This window comes from Myotis myotis, unplaced genomic scaffold (genome assembly GCF_014108235.1).
Source record: "Myotis myotis isolate mMyoMyo1 unplaced genomic scaffold, mMyoMyo1.p scaffold_m19_p_8, whole genome shotgun sequence".
Taxonomy (NCBI): domain Eukaryota; kingdom Metazoa; phylum Chordata; class Mammalia; order Chiroptera; family Vespertilionidae; genus Myotis; species Myotis myotis.
This window is the reverse complement of record NW_023416390.1, coordinates 68,683,719-68,702,115: the sequence shown is the minus strand read 5'-3', so window position 1 is coordinate 68,702,115 and position 18,397 is coordinate 68,683,719. Positions and strand designations below refer to the sequence as shown.

The 18,397-nt window shown below is 40.3% G+C and overlaps 1 long non-coding RNA gene across 1 annotated transcript; it reads right to left on the bottom strand.

The window, feature by feature from the left end:
• Window positions 1-1,418: 1,418 nt before the first annotated feature.
• Window positions 1,419-17,915, bottom strand: LOC118661653. The gene is made up of 2 exons (XR_004969423.1): window positions 17,804-17,915; window positions 1,419-2,802 (listed from the first exon to the last, which is right to left on the bottom strand). It is a non-coding gene; the product is annotated as an uncharacterized LOC118661653 (long non-coding RNA).
• Between the last annotated feature and the right edge of the window lie 482 nt (window positions 17,916-18,397).

Genomic DNA, 18,397 nt, shown 5'->3' with positions numbered 1-18,397 from the left:
CCCTTATCAATCCGAAATACGAGTGCTCATGTATGATCATACTGCCATTTATAATCCTACTCTCCCTTTTACATTCCACTCATTTTCCAATGTCTACAATAGGCTCGCTTTCTCCATTCACAAAATTACTTCCCACTCGCTGTAAGAAAAAGCAGCTTTAACCAGCGGTTATGAAGTTAGGGTTGGAAAAGCAGTGAAGGAAGGAACCACCTAAACTGTCACTGCTTTACTAAAATAAACACAGTATGACTACTACATCCTTACTTTACATTAATCTTTATTCAAAAATCTTTTTTGAAGACCATAAAAGTCAGGATCACTACCTTTCTCGTGTCCTATAAATAGAACTAAACAAGTCCTATGTAAAATAGAGTGGACAAAAATATGTAACTGATGAATTGTCAAGAACTGTCTAAATCCTAATTTGTCATACTAGAAATCAATTAATGAGACCTCACCACGTGGTGGGAATGAGAAAGGATAAAACTAAATGTTTTGACTACTGATACAAAACTAGTTTGAAACACCTGGATTTTCTTCTCCTGGTTATACTCAAATCAATTATCTAAAAGATTAACTCAGATGCTTTCCTGCAACAATGTTTTCAAATTCCAATAAATAGCACTTCCTTGCTGCAGGGAGCTAGTTTTCCATATCCATTTTTATATCTTCTCAATTTCAGTAAGAACAAGGAAAATAAGAATACCGGCAACCAATTGTTATATTTAAGCATTCTTCTTTATGCAATATTTTTTAAAAGGTTTACTTTAAGAAAAAATAATAGTGGCAAGCTATAAAGTGCTCTATTTTATGTCCTCTCCCCAGAAAACCACAACGTAATTCCTGGTTTAAATGCCTATCAATGTTAAATGCATATATTTCTCTTTTTTTTAATATATTTTATTGATTTTTTACAGAGAGGAAGGGAGAGGGATAGAGAGTTAGAAACATCGATGAGAGAGAAACATCAATCAGCTGCCTCCTGCACACTCCCCACGGGGGATGTGCCTGCAACCAAGGTACATGCCCTTGACCGGAATCGAGCCTGGGGCCCTTGAGTCCGCAGGCTGATGCTCTATCCACTGAGCCAAACCGGTTAGGGCTATATTTCTTATTAAGTAAAGCCTATTTACAAGGTAAAACAGTGTTTGCTGCTTCATTTAAGAACACGCACACACGAACACACACACACACAGTCTTTCCTAAAATAACATATTTGAAAATAATAAAGTTTTCCAAATATTAATTACAATAATCCCAAATAAAAATCTGCAGGGCAGTTCAATTATGGCACAATCAATGAATGACAGAGCATTTCATTTCAAAATCCCTGAGTTTTAGGACCTAAACATCCCTTTATTCCAGATTCAAAAGAATTTAAGGCATTCAAATGCTACAACACACCTTTTAGTTATAGGCATTGCTTCAATGAAAAACACAGCTTAAAAACCATGAAATGAAATCAATTCCACATAAAGCTATTGTATGATTCTGATCTCTGATCTGACTTGTAAATGAGATGTGTGTGACTTCCACTCTTCAGCAACCGGGAACTCTTTTCCCAGCAGAATGGCTGTTAGCTTCACTGCACTCTGACCAAAAGCGAGCTGTAGTGGCAGCAGCAAGCTGACAAATTGAATGGTACAGGCCTTGAATAAAGATTTCAAGGTAAGTCAAGAGGGAATCTTTTTCTGTTTGTAAATAAACTGTATGAACTATATATAATGTAACCTATGTTTTATATCCTAGACTGACAGAGTTTTTCTTGAATACTAAGAAGAAAAAAATGTTCAAGATTCACTGAGAAAATAAATGGGAATCAACTTTGAGAAAATCTACCCACCTCATTTCCCAGAACTGCTTTAAAAGCCTCTATAAGTAATCTAAATAGATGGATGCCAAAAGCAGGGACTCTAACCAAATAAAATACTGATTTGGTTTAGAGAATACTTTGATGTTCTAGTTTTCTTGTGATTCAATAATTCTAGTAAATACATAGGTTTATTTCCAGTTCACACCCACTCCTTAAATTATTTTAAGTAAATTTAGTTAATAGATCTGAAGTTATTAGTTATTTTTAATGGTTATTAATTTATTAACTGTTCTATATTAATACTGTACAGTATGATTTCCTACTGACTTTCAAGAAACTACAGAAAAGGATGTTTTCCTAGAAAGTTCGGGGTACAGTAACTTTTTATAAATAAAATGCCCTAAGTGAAAATTTCTATGTGAAAATCATAGTCCTTAAATCAATCTTTTTAAGTTAACATTTTTAAGTTAAGCAAATGTTTGTCTTTACAGTATTTACTTTGTGGTAAGAGAACCCAATAATAAAAAGTATAACTACATAACTTCGATATATATATATATGAACTTTAAAGACTGATTACCAAGGCAATTACCATGTATCACTATGGAATGAGAATACATTACACATTCCCCAAGAAAATATCAAATTCACTTCAACCAGCCTCACCCCCACCCCACCAAAAAAGAAGTCATTTTTATTTAGTCATAGTCAAAGTCCTTGGACTCATAGCAGGGCTTCTTGATGCCATATTGGTGTCACATTCTGCCAGTCATCCAGTCAGCCTTCTTTTTCAACTTCTTTGTCTACTAGTGCATCACTGGACCCAGCAGGCAGCTCACCCAGACAATTTCAGTAACGGATTTTGGCTCTCTGTGCATAACAGATGAAAATCTTTACGAAGTATCCAGTTTGTCTTATAGCTGAGAGATATGAACCTGCTGCAGATGTCACATATAAATTCTCGAACGGATTTTTATCATCTGTGTCACCTATAAAACAAGACAGTGTCACCAACAGCGTTGTCCTGGAGAACAACTATTTCAGTAATGCAAAGCTTTCTGCATCATAACTACAGTCATTTATTTGCCTAAAACAGGGGTCAGTAAACTAGATCCCACAGGACATAAGTGCCCTATTAGGTATACCACAACCTAAGAATAAATTTTCTATTAAAAAAAAAGTTTTAAAACTTTTGAAAAGTTTTTAGAAAACTAATATGAAAATTAGTGACCTGTGAAAATTACATGAAATACAAATTTCAGTCTCCAAAAATATGGTTTTATAAGAACATGGCTACTTACTCATTTTCACATTTTTCTATGGCTGCTTTCATGCTACAATGGCAGACTTAAGCAGGTGCAGTAGAGACTGTGTGACCCATAAATGCCAAAATATGTACTATCTGGTACTTTAAAGAAGTTTGCTGACCCCTGGCCTACAGGATATTTAGTGGGTAGATAATATGATACCTCGTGTCTCTTGCGTAAGGAACCCAGTTGTTCCCCTGTTTACTTCTATCCAATCATTTAACACAGTCATGTGCCACATAATGACGTTTTGGCCAACAAGAAACTGCATATATAGTGATCCCATAAGAAGAAACCCAAAGAAAATCCATAGTGAAGGGTTTAGCAGAAACTCTTATAGACCAATGAGCTCCTCAAAAGTTTGAAAACATGGACCTCAACACCGAATTGTTTCACTAATACAGAGGAAATGTTTATGGTACATTAGCTTCTTACAAGTGAATGTATGATTTTAAAAAAGAAAAATCAAGCAAACAAATATGAATATACTTCTGAAAAGAGGGACACCTCCTCAAGAAGAAACCAGCCTGGCTGGCATGGCTCAGTGGTTGAGTGTCGACCTATGAACCAGGAGGTCATGGTTCAATTCCCAGTTAGGACAAATAACCAGGTTGCAGGCTCCATCCCCAGTAGGAGGTGTGCAAGAGGCAGCCCATCAATGAGTCTTATCATTGATATTTCTCTCTCTCCCTCTCCCTTCCTCTTTAAAATCAATTAAAATATATATTTTTAAAATCTTTTTTTTTAAAAAAAGAATTCAGGCAGGTCTTTCTGGAGCTGAAGCAGGCATTGTTAAAGGAGATGACAGCTCCATGCCTGTTACTGCCCCTGAAGACTTCCCAGTGGGACAAGATGTGGAGGTAATAAGTGATACAGATGATCCTGACACTGTGTAGGTCTAGGCTAGTGTGTGTGTGTTAGTTTTTAACAAAAATGCTTAAAAAGTAAAGAATCAAAATAAAAAATGTTAAATGTAAAGCTTATAAAATAAGGATATAAAGAAAATATATTTGTATAACTTTATTTTTATGTTTTAAGCTGTTATTACAAAAGAGTAAAAAAGTTAAAATTTAAAAGTTTGTAACTTAGCCTGGCTGGTGTGACTCAGTGGACTGAACATCGTCCCATAGACAAGAGATCCCAAGTTCGATTCCAAGTTAGGGCACATGCCCAGTTGCTGGCCTGATCCCCAGTAGGGGTTGTGCAGGAGGCAACCGATGGATGTCTCTCTCTCTCGTTGATGTTTCTATCTCTCCCTTCCCCTTACTCTCTATCTAAAAATCAATAAAAATGTAAACATATTTAAAAATAAATAAAAGTTTATGTTAAAAAGTTATAGTAAGCTAAGATTAATTTATTATTGAAGAGAGAAATATTCTTAATAAATTTAGTGTGCAGTGTTTATAAAGCCTACAGTAGTGTACAGTAATATTTTAAGCCTTCACATTCACTCACCACTCACTCAATGACTCACCCAAAGTAACTTCTAGTCCTGCAACCTCCATTCATGGTAAGTGTCCTATTAGGTATACCACTTTTTATCTTTTATACTAGAGGCTCGATGCACGAAGATTCATGCAAGAATAGGCTTTCCTTCCCCTGGCTGCCGGCACCGGCTTCCCTCTGGCACCCAGGACCCAGGCCTTCACTCTGGCCGCCACCTTCCGACTTCGCTCCAGCCCTGCCACCCTCCTGTAGCTCCCTCCACCCCTCTGTCCCCCCTCATAGCAAGCATCTCACCCCACCCTGGCCGCTCCCGCTCCATGGGCACTGCCCAGAGGCTGGGCGCGGCCGGGGAGGGGTGGAATGCCTGCATCCCCGCCCGGCCACTGCCACTGCCACCTTTATCACGTCAATTTGCATATTCCCTTCTTATTGGCTGTGGGCACCGCCATCTTTTCGTGAAGTGATGGCCAATTTGCATATTGTCTTTATTAGATAGGATGCTATTTTTACTGTATCATTTGTTTAGATATGTTTATGCACAAGTACTTCCCACTATATTACAAATGCTTACAGTGTTCAGTACAGTAACATGCTATACAAGCTTGTAGCTTAGGAGCAATAGACTAGACCAGTGGTCGGCAAACAGCGGCTCGTGAGCCACATGCGGCTCTTTGGCCCCTTCAGTGCGGCTCATCCACAAAATAACATGTGCGGGCACACATGTACAGTGTGACTGAAACTTCGTGGCCCATGCGCAGAAGTCGGTATTTTGTGGAAGAGCCACACTCAAGGGGCCAAAGAGCTGCAAGTGGCTCACAAGCCGCAGTTTGCCAACCACTGGACTAGACCATAGAGCAGCCGTGGGCAAACTACAGCCCGCGGGCCGGATTCGGCCCGTTTGAAATGAATAAAACTTAAAAAAAAAAAGACCGTACCCTTTTATGTAATGATGTTTACTTTGAATTTATATTAGTTCACACAAACACTCCATCCATGCTTTTGTTCCGGCCCTCCGGTCCAGTTTAAGAACCCATTGTGGCCCTCGAGTCAAAAAGTTTGCCCACCCCTGCCATAGAGCCTAGGTGTGTAAGTAGGCTATACCACCTAGGTTTGTACAAGTGCACTCTATGATGTTCACACAACAACCGAATTGCCTAACAAGTCATTTCTCAGCATGTATCCCAACTTCTCAGCATGTAAGCAACACATTGCTGTATTTCTTGGGTAGGCCTGTCATTCCAGCAGACAACTATAATCACTGTACTTTCTCCTTTAATTCAGCCTTGCCTCAATCCAAGGGGTAAATATTGCCCATGGGCAGAAAGAAGGCAAAGAGCTCAGCCTCAGGTCGAAGTCTAATTCTCCAATGTTGGCCTCTTCTGTGTCCCCCTAGTCCTCCTGATTCTGTATTTCTGCTGTATAGGCTTCCTATACTGGATACCAGTCTTAAAAGTCTTTATTTCCTGCTAGAGACTCTAGAACAGTAGGCTGAATCACAGCATTCTTGGACTGAACTGTGCCAGCTATCACCTGTGAGGTGAATTTGTTTGGGACCCTTATGAACAATTTGCATATTCCAAAACTCCCCTGGCCTCCACTACTCTTCCTGATCATGACTGCCCCTGGAGTTGATCAATTTCCTTCTATATTCAAGCTCTGACCCATAAATCTGTAAGGTCAACCTTCGCAATAGGCCTGTCATTCTGTTTCTTGAGCTCAGCTCATACAATACCCACACATAAGAGAACAATAAAACAGAACCCTATATAGATGAATTTCCCAACCTAGGACTACCCATCTTAAGATATCCTTTACTTTTTAACAACAGCCACAAAAGAAGAATATATCACCTCCAAGGAGAATGCCTTTTCTTTTTTCCCCAACCATTGCTAAATATATTTACCTGCTCTGAGAGTATTCCCCACCATCCTCTACCCACTTGGGGTGCCTAAGATACCTGTGTCTCTTGAGCATAGCTTTAGAATTAGGTGTCTCTTGATTTTATTAAAACTTTAACACTCCTCTTTCTATTGTAAGGGGAGAGGGGAGTTTCTTGCCACCATGGGACTGCAACGGATAAATGTATTTGACCAGATTTCTAGGAGTTAAAATATAATTCTCGACAGGAAGATGTTAACAGTCCACAATGAGACTATGTCCATACTACTAATGGCACTATAGAACCCATCCGTAATTCATATACTGTTGCAAACAACTAATTCACAAATACATTCATAAGTTGTAAACTGACTAGAAAATCACTATGAATAGCAGGAAGACTCTAACAGCAGACAGATTCAGCCTAGTGTAAAGACTTCAGAGAAAATGGTAGTTCAGCAAAGTGAAATTTCACCACAACCCTAAAGTAGCTTACCTTGCTAAACAGCTCAGAAAACTGCATGAATAGCTCACAACCAAGAATGATATCAAGAATGAATGTGCTGCCCTAGCCGGTTTGGCCCAGTGGATAGAGCGTCAGTCTGCGGACTCAAGGGTCCCGGGTTTGATTCCAGCCAAGGGCATATACCTTGGGCACATCCCCAGTGGGGACTGTGCAGGAGGCAGCTGATGGATGTTTCTCTCTCATCGATGTTTCTAACTCTCTATCCCTCTCCCTTCCTCTCAACGGAATATATATTAAAAAAAAAAAAAAAAAAAAAAAAGAATGAATGTGCTAATTGGAATAACCATTAACCAAATCTTAGTTCCGGATAGCAACCCTATCAATCTTAAATAGAAATAAAAATCTTTAAAACAAATACAGGAATCTTCTGCCCATTTGGGTAATAATATAGAAGGCCAGTGACATGTCCTTGCAACCAAGAAAAGAAACTAGAGGCATGTACTCCATATTTCAAATAAATATGCAACAGATTAAAGTTTAAAATTTTACACATTTGATGAATCTAGCCAGGGGTGGGCAAACTTTTTGACTCGAGGGCCACAGTGGGTTCTTAAACTGGACCGGAGGGCCGGAACAAAAGCATGGATGGAGTGTTTGTGTGAACTAATATAAATTCAAAGTAAACATCATTACATAAAAGGGTACGGTCTTTTTTTTTTGTTTGTTTTATTCATTTCAAACAGGCTGGATCCAGCCCGCGGGCCGTAGTTTGCCCACGGCTGATCTAGCCTCTTTCCCTAAAAAAAAAAAAATTAAAAAACTTTGTAGTATCAGGACTCCTTTGTGTTCTCAAAATTCAGGACTCCCAAGAGCTTTTGTTAATGTGAGTTATAATTACCAATATTTACCATATTAAAAATTAAATGAGCCGAAACCGGTTTGGCTCAGTGGATAGAGCGTCGGCTTGCGGACTGAAAGGTCCCAGGTTCGATTCCGGTCAAGGGCATGTACCTGGGTTGCGGGCACATCCCCAGTAGGAGATGTGCAGGAGGCAGCTGATCGATGTCTCTCTCATCGATGTTTCTAGCTCTCTATCTCTCTCCCTTCCTCTCTGTAAAAAATCAATGAAATATATTTAAAAAAAATTAAATGAGAAATTTTTAACTATTTATTAATTCATTTTAAAATTTTAAATAACGTATTTAATATGACAAATAACATTTTATGAAAAATTTCCTAAACAAAAAAAAAAAGCTTAGTGACAAAAGTGATATTGTTTCACAACTTTTGCAGATTTCTTTCAGGTCTAGCTAGAAGACAACTGGATTTTCGTATCTACTTCCACATTCAATCTGTTGTGATATACTGTTTTGCTTGAACTATGTGGGGAAAAAAGTTCCACACAAACGTGTACTGAGAAAAAAAAGTACATGTTACTATTAATAGCCTTTTCAGATAACCGTGGATGTTTTTTGATACTACACCAAAACCTGACAAGCAGCAGTTAAAGTTAGCTATAATATGAAATCTAATATCACATGAACATTTTGTATTGTTACTTGCTTTTATAAGGGTCTTTTCCCATAATTTTGTAACAATGATCACTTTTTAAATATCGGTTCATTGAGTTATAAAGATATTCCAAATCATGACATAATTAATTTCATAGCAAAAACTCACATTCATTAATATCACTATCCATCCCATCAGGAAAACCTTTATATATTGGAAAGCTGATGAGAGCAGAGCAGGTGATACAAGTTAACCAAAATTTTAATTTTCACTTCTAAGATCAAATTTTATCATTGGCAACAAATACTGTCAATTGTTTTCCCTGAAGAGCAGTCTCGCTTTGTTCATTTTCAAGAAAATGACTGCCAAATATCTAACTCTAAATAATCAGTTTGTCTGGTAGGCATTCTTTCAAGTAAAAATGATATTTCATGAAAAATACGGCTAGTTCAGCTAGCAACTCAAAAAAAATCGCTTAAGAGTTTTCCTTAAGAACACCAATGTACTCAGGATTGCAGAAGTGCTTTTTGCATATTTCCTATCTCATCATACAGAATATTAAAGCAGTGTACTCAGTGATCAAGATTTAATAAAGTTAATTTTTACTGCTTCATCAAGGGTATTCTTAAGTAAAATTAGCTTTTTTAAAAACTGTGAATGCACGGCAGTGAAGAATACAATGAATACTAACATACTTTGGTGCCACTGCCATTTAATATCTACTAAAATGCCCACAGTTTTACCCATCATTGCTGTACTATCATCAGGATCAATGTCAAAGCAGTGAAAAAGGCAAAGAGTTAGTATCACTATGAAAAAAGTTTCAACCCTGGCCAGCTTAGCTCAGTGGATAGGGTATCGGTCTGTGGACTGAAGGGTCCTGGGTTCGATTCCAGTCAAGGGTACATGCCCAGGTTGCAGGCTCATCCTCAATGAGGGCTGTGCAGGAGGCGGCAGATCAATGATTCTCTCTCATCATTGATGTTTCTATCTCTCTCTTCCTCTCCTTCCTCTCTGAAATCAATAAAAAATATTTTTAAAAAAATAGTTTCAGTATCATCCAACCTCCACAGGTATGGATGGACACAATTTGAGAACTATTGTCTTAAGAAAACTCTAAAAGCTATGAATAAGTTGCCATCCTAAATCCATACTAAATATCCCCCAACATAAGAAATACATTAAATAGCTGTTAAATTCTTTGATTTTAACCCAAAATTGGTTCAATTTATTCTAAACTGAATTAATACAAATAAGAATAGAATTTAATATTTAATGAGCACTTATAAGCATTATCTCATCTAATCCTCAAAATAACTCTATTAGTTCACTGATATATTTATGCTTATATAAGATAAGAAAACCTAAGGTGAAAAGAGGGGAAGTCACTTGTCCAGGATCACAATAACTATTGGTATTTATGGATTCAGTTATTAAGTAATTTGTATACCTCATCTCTTGTCTTTACAACAACCTTTCTATTATCCTTTTTTACCCTTTACCATTCTTTATACTCATATTACCCATTTTACAGATGAAAATTTGAATCAAAAAATAAAGTACCCTGTCCAAGGTAATCCAAATGTTGGATCATCTATATACAAATCCAAGTCTGCCTTATGAGAACACTACATACTCTGCCTCTCTATACCACTCCATCAGTATATCTTTTGTATAAAAACAGATTGATGGTTGTAAGAGTCTCACATAGTTATAAATCATCTGAGCAAGATCCCTATGTTAAAAGATTTAATTAATCTGATTATCTCTATCATCAAATGAACAAAGCCTACTTCTTTATAAAACAGTCAATGACCTAGGTAAATAGCTCATTACTTCACATTTTAAACACTTATCTGTATATAACAATAAATCAATGCAACTAAGATTAATTACTCTTAAAAACACTCAATACAGGCTGGCCAGTGTTGCTAAGAGGTTAGAGCATCGGTCCCTGGCACCAAGGAGTCTAGGGTTTCCCAGTCAACAAGGTCACCTACCAGAGTTGCAGGTTTGATCCCCACCCCGTTCAGGGTGAGTGTGGGAGGCAACCAATCAATGTGTGTCTCTCTCCTTCCCTCCCTCCTTTCTTTTTTCCTTTCCTCCCTCCTTCCCTCCCTTCCACCCTCTCTAAAAAAAAAAAAAAAAAAAAAAAAAAAAAAAAAAAAGTCAATGAAGAAAATAACCCAGGATGAGGATTAACAAACAAACAAACAAAAAACTTCAATATACCCAGTGATATTATGCCAACATTACAGATGAGGAAACTGAAACCAGAGCACTAACTTCCCCCAACACAAGCCATTCATGAAGAGCAGAGTCAAAATCAGTTTGGACTGACCCTAAAGCCTAAAATCTTCAATCTCACAGCCTGCATATATTTAAGAAGGCCTCAGGCAATGACCTAGGATTTGTTCAAGAGGTCTGGATACAAAGCTTGCTGATAAAACAGCCACTCCACCCAAGGCAATCAAGATATAAATCATTTCATATCTCAAAGACCAAGAGGTGAAAAGGAAGCTGGTGCCTGCTAAAACAGGAGCTCTGTTAAGAGCAATGTTCTCTTTAAGAAAAGCATCTATAGGTAATGTTGAATAAAAGAAGCAAAATTCACCTCAGGGGTGTCAGTACACATCTCTGGGGCTCAGATAATCTCACCTCCCTTTAAAAACAAAACAGATTCCTGAAGGAATCTGTCATCTCAGCTACAGGGCTGCCTGCAAATTACAGAACAACCTTCAGATGCCAGGGGCCCTGGAATGCTGCAAGCATTAGTGAATGGCAGCAAAAATCATCTTCCTGAAGCTTCCTTAAACTCTAATCAATCAGTAAAATTTTAATTTCAAGTTAGGATCTGTAAAGGTCAGGGGTTATGACCCAATATTTGTTTCTATTTTAAGGGTGTACATTGCAAAGATGCTGCTTACTATTAAACCCTAAGGGGGTCAAGGGAGAAATCAGTTTTTACAGCTCAATTCACCCTTACAGCTTGCTGTAAGTCAACTTATAGGAAGTATAAACATCTTGAGTTTGGACAGGAGTATGGCTTCTATTTCAAATAAACTGTATTCTCAAGGAGTCCCCACACACATTTGACATTTGACAGGAAGGTGACAAAATGGAAGGCTGTGGTATACCACCTAAAAGGGCAGGCAGAACAAGCAAGAGATGAGCAATTATGCTTGTCACAGAATACCACATTCTGGATTCCCTCTGTGGCAAAAGAAAAAAAACCAAACTACTGAACAAACTTTACTTCCTCCCATCAATGATTCCTAGCATGACCAAAAAGAATCACAATCTCTTAATGTAAAAGCAGCTGATATATAGAAAAAAAAATCATGATTGAGGTCATGTCCCTTGACATGCATCATTTACACTAAGGATTCCCCCACTTATCTGAATTAATTTCATGTACCTCATTTCATTCAGATAATTGAAGTTTTCCTTTTAGAGTTGAAAGTGTTTACCCTCAACATAATTAGTAAACTGTGCACTTAAAAATACCACTACAAAAATTACCACCCCCTCTTCTACACATACACGCAAACTGCACTATCATTAAAAGTATGAGATTTTTGGCCTTCATGGGAAATTTAGTTCAAAAGTCCTCTTTAAAAAATTAGCCCAAGAAATTCCACAAGAAAAGTTATGGTCATTACTTTTTTAATATACAGTGTTTGCACTACTTGTTAAAGACATGGTAATTTGGATATTCAATACATTACTACTGTTCTGAAACCGAATTAAAGGTTTAGACTACTAAAGAGTTTGATGACTTGCCTCAATACAATAATTGGGATTGTATGGAGAACAAAATCAAAGCGGTCTCTCCTTTTTATGAGCAGGCATTTAAGGGCCTTTTAATGAGAATTTACTTTTTAGTATATAATTACTAATCTACAAAAATAGGGCCATTAAACTCACTTTTTTATAGTGCCATAAAACTTCTACGTGTAAGAAATATATAATAATATATAACATATTAATCAAACTCAAGAAAAATTGAAATATGTAACACCTAACAATACATGGTGAAAATTACTAGTATACCTTTTCTTCTTAAATAAATTCCCTGTCAGATGACTAATGAAGCTTTTTTATAAGAATGTTCTTATAATTTCAGACATAGACTCTCTAGTGCTAATGATGAAATGCCTAAACTTCTTGTATGAATTCTAAATTCCTATATGAACACTAATTTTCCATACTAATCACAGATTTACTGTTAGGATGAACTTATATCTAATCAGTTATGTATTTATCACCTACTATGTGCCAAGCACTGTACTGAGTACTGAGGACACTGCCACAGTACTGGTCCCAATATGCATGGTACACACAGTCTAGAAAGAAACACAGGTAATTAACAGATGTGTTGTGGGAGAGTATAACAGGTATTTAGTCAATTAAAAGCTCAAAACTAAGAGATGACAGAGGTAGAAAGACAAACATTTGTAAATAACTAGCTGCCTTTGAAACCGAATGAAAATCACCCATTAAGTGACTGAGCTAAGAAGGCAGAAGAGAACCCAAAAGCAAGGTAGTCAGGAAAGGGGTCAAAGTAATGAGTGCATGAATCCAGGGTGTAGAGTACCTGCTGCAAATAAAAATTAACCCTTCAAAAGAGCTCAACTTGTAACAGCCAAAGAGCCCAGCTATCAGCTAGCTGGCCTGTTCCCAGTATCTAAGGCAGCGGTTCTCAACCTGTGGGTCGCGACCCCTTTGGGGGGTCGAACGATGCTTTCACAGGGGTCGCCTAAGACCATCGGAAAACACATATATAATTACATATTGTTTTTGTGATTAATCACTATGCTTTAATTATGTTCAATTTGTAACAATGAAAATACATCCTGCATATCAGATATTTACATTACGATTCATAACAGTAGCAAAATTACAGTTATGAAGTAGCAACGAAAATAATTTTATGTTGGGGATCACCACAACATGAGGAACTGTATTAAAGGGTCGCGGCATTAGGAAGGTTGAGAACCACTGATAAGGGATCAATCCAAGTGAGCTTGAGTCCAAAAGGCAATAACACAGTATCTTGGCTCTGCAAGTTTTGCCCTGGACAAGAACAGGTTCCAGCTGCCTGAGGGGAGTAGGGATGGCAGGAGCAGAGGGAAATGGCCAAGCTGTCAGAGTTCTAAGCAGGCTTAAAAGAGGTTCCAGGTCCACAAGGGATCTGGAATACAAAAAACAACCACACGAGCAACTTATTAATTCTATGGACTATTTAACAATTACTAAAGAAAGGCTGTAGAATTGCTTCTCAGGTTACCTTTAAAAATAAACACTCAAAAAAAAAGCTGTCATCTGTTTAAATGACTTAAGTATGACCTTCACGTGTCAGAGAAAAGGACTAGATATTCTTCCTATTTCTTATTAATTGCCTGATTCTATATCCTAATTCCATCTAAACCTATGTTAATATATTCTAGATCAGTGATGGCGAACCTTTTGAGCTCGGCGTGTCAGCATTTTGAAAAACCCTAACTTAACTCTGGTGCCGTGTCACATATAGAAATTTTTTGATATTTGCAACCATAGTAAAACAAAGACTTATATTTTTGATATTTATTTTATATATTTAAATGCCATTTAACAAAGAAAAATCAACCAAAAAAATGAGTTCACGTGTCACCTCTGACACGCGTGTCATAGGTTCGCCATCACTGTTCTAGATGCTCCACACACACTTCACTAAGATGTTTATGCCATATAGTTCAAAATTCCTAATGGAAGTACAGTATTTTTAAAACTGAGAATCTCACAAACTGAGTACATGCCAAGGGTAAAGTGAAACACCATATCTCTGTGAACAATAATTGCTCAGAGAACCAAAATAATTCCATATCCCACCTCCTGAAAAGGATAGGAATCTTCATGTATTTCAGTCTTAAAAATCCATTTAAGAACTGGGTAGAAGGGACAACACTGGCAGTAGGCAGGCTGGGTAGACTAGAATTGATGTAAGAACCAGTTAAGCTAGATGTATAATTATTTGCCCCCTATACATTAAACACCACCCTACTCTACTGTACAACTGTTTTCAGTAATAGTGTCAGCAGAAAGAAAAATGCATGTAGTCCAAAGATGTTGTTCCTGTCAAGGCCATTATTTATATGACTACATATTCAAATAGGAACTGCTCTATGGAATTGGCCCTGCATTTGCCCAAACATTATTTGCCAAGGCTATTCAAAGGGTGGAGTGGTGGTACTTTCCAAAAGAAATACTTGACAATTGTCCTCAGTTAATTTTTTTAAATAAACAAAACATGCTAATCTATTAAAGAAAAAGGCTGCTTGACAATTTTCCTCAATTTTTTAAATAAACAAGACATGTTATTCTGATCTATTAAAGAAAAAGGTGATAAGACTTAGAGAAAAAGAAAATATAGTGGTTTCATTGCATGGGTTTTTTGTTGTTGTTGTTAGCTATATTACCAACATGAAGCATGCATGACCTATCTAGCCCAGCCCCAAACACTGTAAAATATCAATTCTGGACAGCTTACCAAGGTAGCCAGGCTCCCAAAATCATGTTTCTTTTCTTTATATGATTTTGTTATTGCTGTTGTTGTTGTTATTTTTGGGTTTTTGTTGTTGTTGTTTTTGGGGGGGGGGAGGGAGGGAATAAGGGAAACAGGAGAGAAACATCTATTTGTTGTTCCATTTATTTATGCACTAATTGATTGACTCTTGTATGTGCCCTGACTGGGATAGAACCTACAACCTTGGTGTATGGGGCCCTATAGCCAGGACCCCAAAGTCATATTTCTTACAAAGGTCTTTATGCTGAAAAAGATATACTTATAAAGTGAAACCAAGACTTTAAAATGGCCCTACAGTAATTAGGGTCATTCAATTCATGGTTGTCAAACTTCATTCCAGTGGAAAAGTCATAGTATATTAGCTTAAGGTGTTCTACCAAAAATTAAATAAAGGTGTCCCTTTCCCAATGTCACAGTAACATGTTACTAATATATGTGATACCTGCTATGGATTTCAGCCTAGTAGAGTATCTGACTCAACACACACAAAAAAACAGAAATATTTCAGGTTTACAATATAATGATGATGGCTTCCAGGACACTTGGCTATGGTCAAGTTTGGTTAAACTCAAGACCACAAACATTTACAGAGTACCCACTACACTTGACACAAGGCCTACACAGATAAGACATGGTCCATCTTTCATGAAGCCATCAGGAAAAGTGCACACAAGCCAAGAAGTATTTACTAAATGCCTATACTAAGCACTGTGGCATAAGAGATGCAAAGAATTCACCCCACCCCAGCAAAGGCTTCAGGACTTCTGTATTTGAGGACCACTAAGTAATGGTGCTGGGGATGCTGGAATCTGGTTACTACATGTGTATAGGACCTTTATTCCTAATTCATAAAAAGATTATAGACACCCAACACTGAGACTCTAGAAATGCCAATTTCCCATGCCTGGACTATCAGAATCAATAATATAAGTAAACACTCTTGAAATGAAAATACATAATTACTAAATCCAAACTAACTGGAAAGTACTATTTCAATTGATAGAAAGTAAACATTCCCTAACTATAAATAATTTGTATCACTTGCTTCTAATGGGTACAAATCACAAATTAAGGCAATTACTCAAAACCGGGGAGGGAAAAATAAAAATTTAGTAATTGCTTGACTGTTCATAAGATACCATAATCAAAACAAATTTTCATACAGGAATATCCATGAGGGAGGTCTGAATTATCTACTTAAGTATCTAGTTCATGAAGTCTTCAGCTCCTTTTCAATCTCAAGTAACTTTCTCTGGTTAATTTCTTTCTGTAAAATAATGGGGTTGGATTAAACCGCCAGAGTCCCTTGCACATAGAAAACTCTGTACTTCTGTGGTCCTTAAGATTAAAATGTCAATGCAGTTTCAAAACAGTGTCAAGAAGCCATCTTAAAAATTCCCTTTCCTACCTCATCTCAGTATCTCACTTCAGAGTTTACCTACTCAGTTTTCAAGTTTGTCAAAGAAAAGTTTCATGAATCAAAAGGTACTCTTTCCACCCTCAATACTAAAACTGTTTCATTAAACATGAAATCCTAGGGAAAATATAAAACAACAGGAAGTGGGAGCTGAGGAGAATCTATTCCACTTTTAGACCTGTAACGCACTAATTAAAATTCAATACTGCGCTTGGTACCTGGGCTCCTCCACCAAACTCCGGCCGTGCTTTAGCTCAAGGTCACACAGGTTAACAGAACCCAATAAAACGGCTCTATTGGATTGTATCAGACCTCCTTCCAGCAGCCCCTGCACCTGACCGCCACGTGAGCTGTAACAGCAGCTGCAGGGGCAGCACCCCATCACCAAGGCGCGCCACGGCGCCCGGGGGCCGCATTCTGCAACCCACCTCTTGTGGAAAGTCAGTTTCCAACCTGGTTTCAACTCACGTTTTCCATTTCAAACTGGTGCAGGTGGAGGAAAACAGTATCAAGCCTCCTCTCTGAACCTCCAGCCGCACTGCCTCAAGGCGCTAACCTAAGAATGCTCTCAAAGATAAAATCGAATGCAGTGCGGGTCTCAGAAGACTCTAGAAGTTGTATTTGGGAGAGGGGGGGAAAGAGCAAGCCCTCGGGACTAAAGGTTAAGTGACGAGACGGGGTACAGGGCTGGATTCACAGGACTTAAATTCAGAGACCCTTTCCGCCCCGACAGTCGGGACCCTGATCTGAGCACACGCCGGCTCCTCCTGGGACGGGTCCTGGGAGGGCAGGGAGCTCTTTAGCCTCTGCAGACACGGGGGCGGGGCGGCTGGCGAGGTCGGCGCAGTCCGGGTGACACCGGGCCACGCGCAACGGGTCCCTTCGGGGAAACCTGGGGCGCGCGTCGCCAGGGACCACCCGCCCGCCGTGTCTAGGTCGGCGCGGAGGCCCCTCCGTCTCCTCCGGCCGATCGGGAACCCGGCCTCCCATCTCCCCACGCGAAGGCGACGCGCCCCACCCGCCCTCCGCGGCGGCGCGAGGGCGACGGCGCCCCGGACCGCTAGGAGCCCGCAGGCTGGGCGCGCAGAACCCGAGGAAATGAAATCAGAAAATGGCCAGCGCGTAGAGGTGCGCAGGGTGCCCGGCTCGGGACACGGAACCGACGGCGGCGCGAGGAGCGCAGCGCCTGCGCCCGGGAAGCACGCCGCCCGCGCGGCCCGCAGCTCCGCCCCCCGACCCCCCCCCCCTCACCGGCTCCCCCACGCCGCCGCTGCCCCTCTGGGAACTCCGCGCCGCGCGGCCCCGCGAGGCGGGCGTCCGAGAGGGGAGGGGCCGCGCTCCCCGCCTTCCCCCCACCCCGCCACAGTCCGCGCAGCTCCCCAGTCCGGAGCCTACTCACCACCTCCTCCTCCTCCTACCCCTCCGCCTCCTCCTCTCCGTCTCTCCCTCCTGGTCACCGGCGCGGCCCAGCCGGCGACGCGCTGACGCCGCGCCCCACCCCCGCGGCCGCCGCCGCCCCTCCCGGGCCTCGGCCGCAGCGGCCTCGGGGTGCGTCAGGCGCAGGCCCCGCCCCTAGACCCGCCCACGTCCTCGAGGCCCCGCCCCCCGCAAGCCGGACGCTGCGCGTGCAGTGTCCCTGGCTCGGCCTCTGCTCCGCCCGCGGGAGCCCGCTGCGGCGGGTCGCGGCCACCGCTCCGCTCCGCACCTGCCCACCGGGAGGGCCTCCCGGCGCCTCCTCCGCCCGCCGCCCTTTCCCTTCTCTCGTCAGCACGTCCGTCTGCCCCTTCAGCTCTGTTGCACCTTCCCCCACCCCCTAGACCTGTAGGCTGGCCTTGGCGCCTTCTCTTTCCTCCTGGGCGGTCTTCGCTGCTCACTGGGTCAGCCTGGGCTTCCGCTAGCAGTTTTCCTGCCGGCCCCTTCTCTCCCCATCGCGGGTCCTCCGCCCGGCCTGCTGGGTCCCCAGGGCCCCAGCTCGTCCCCGGCTCCTTCCCCG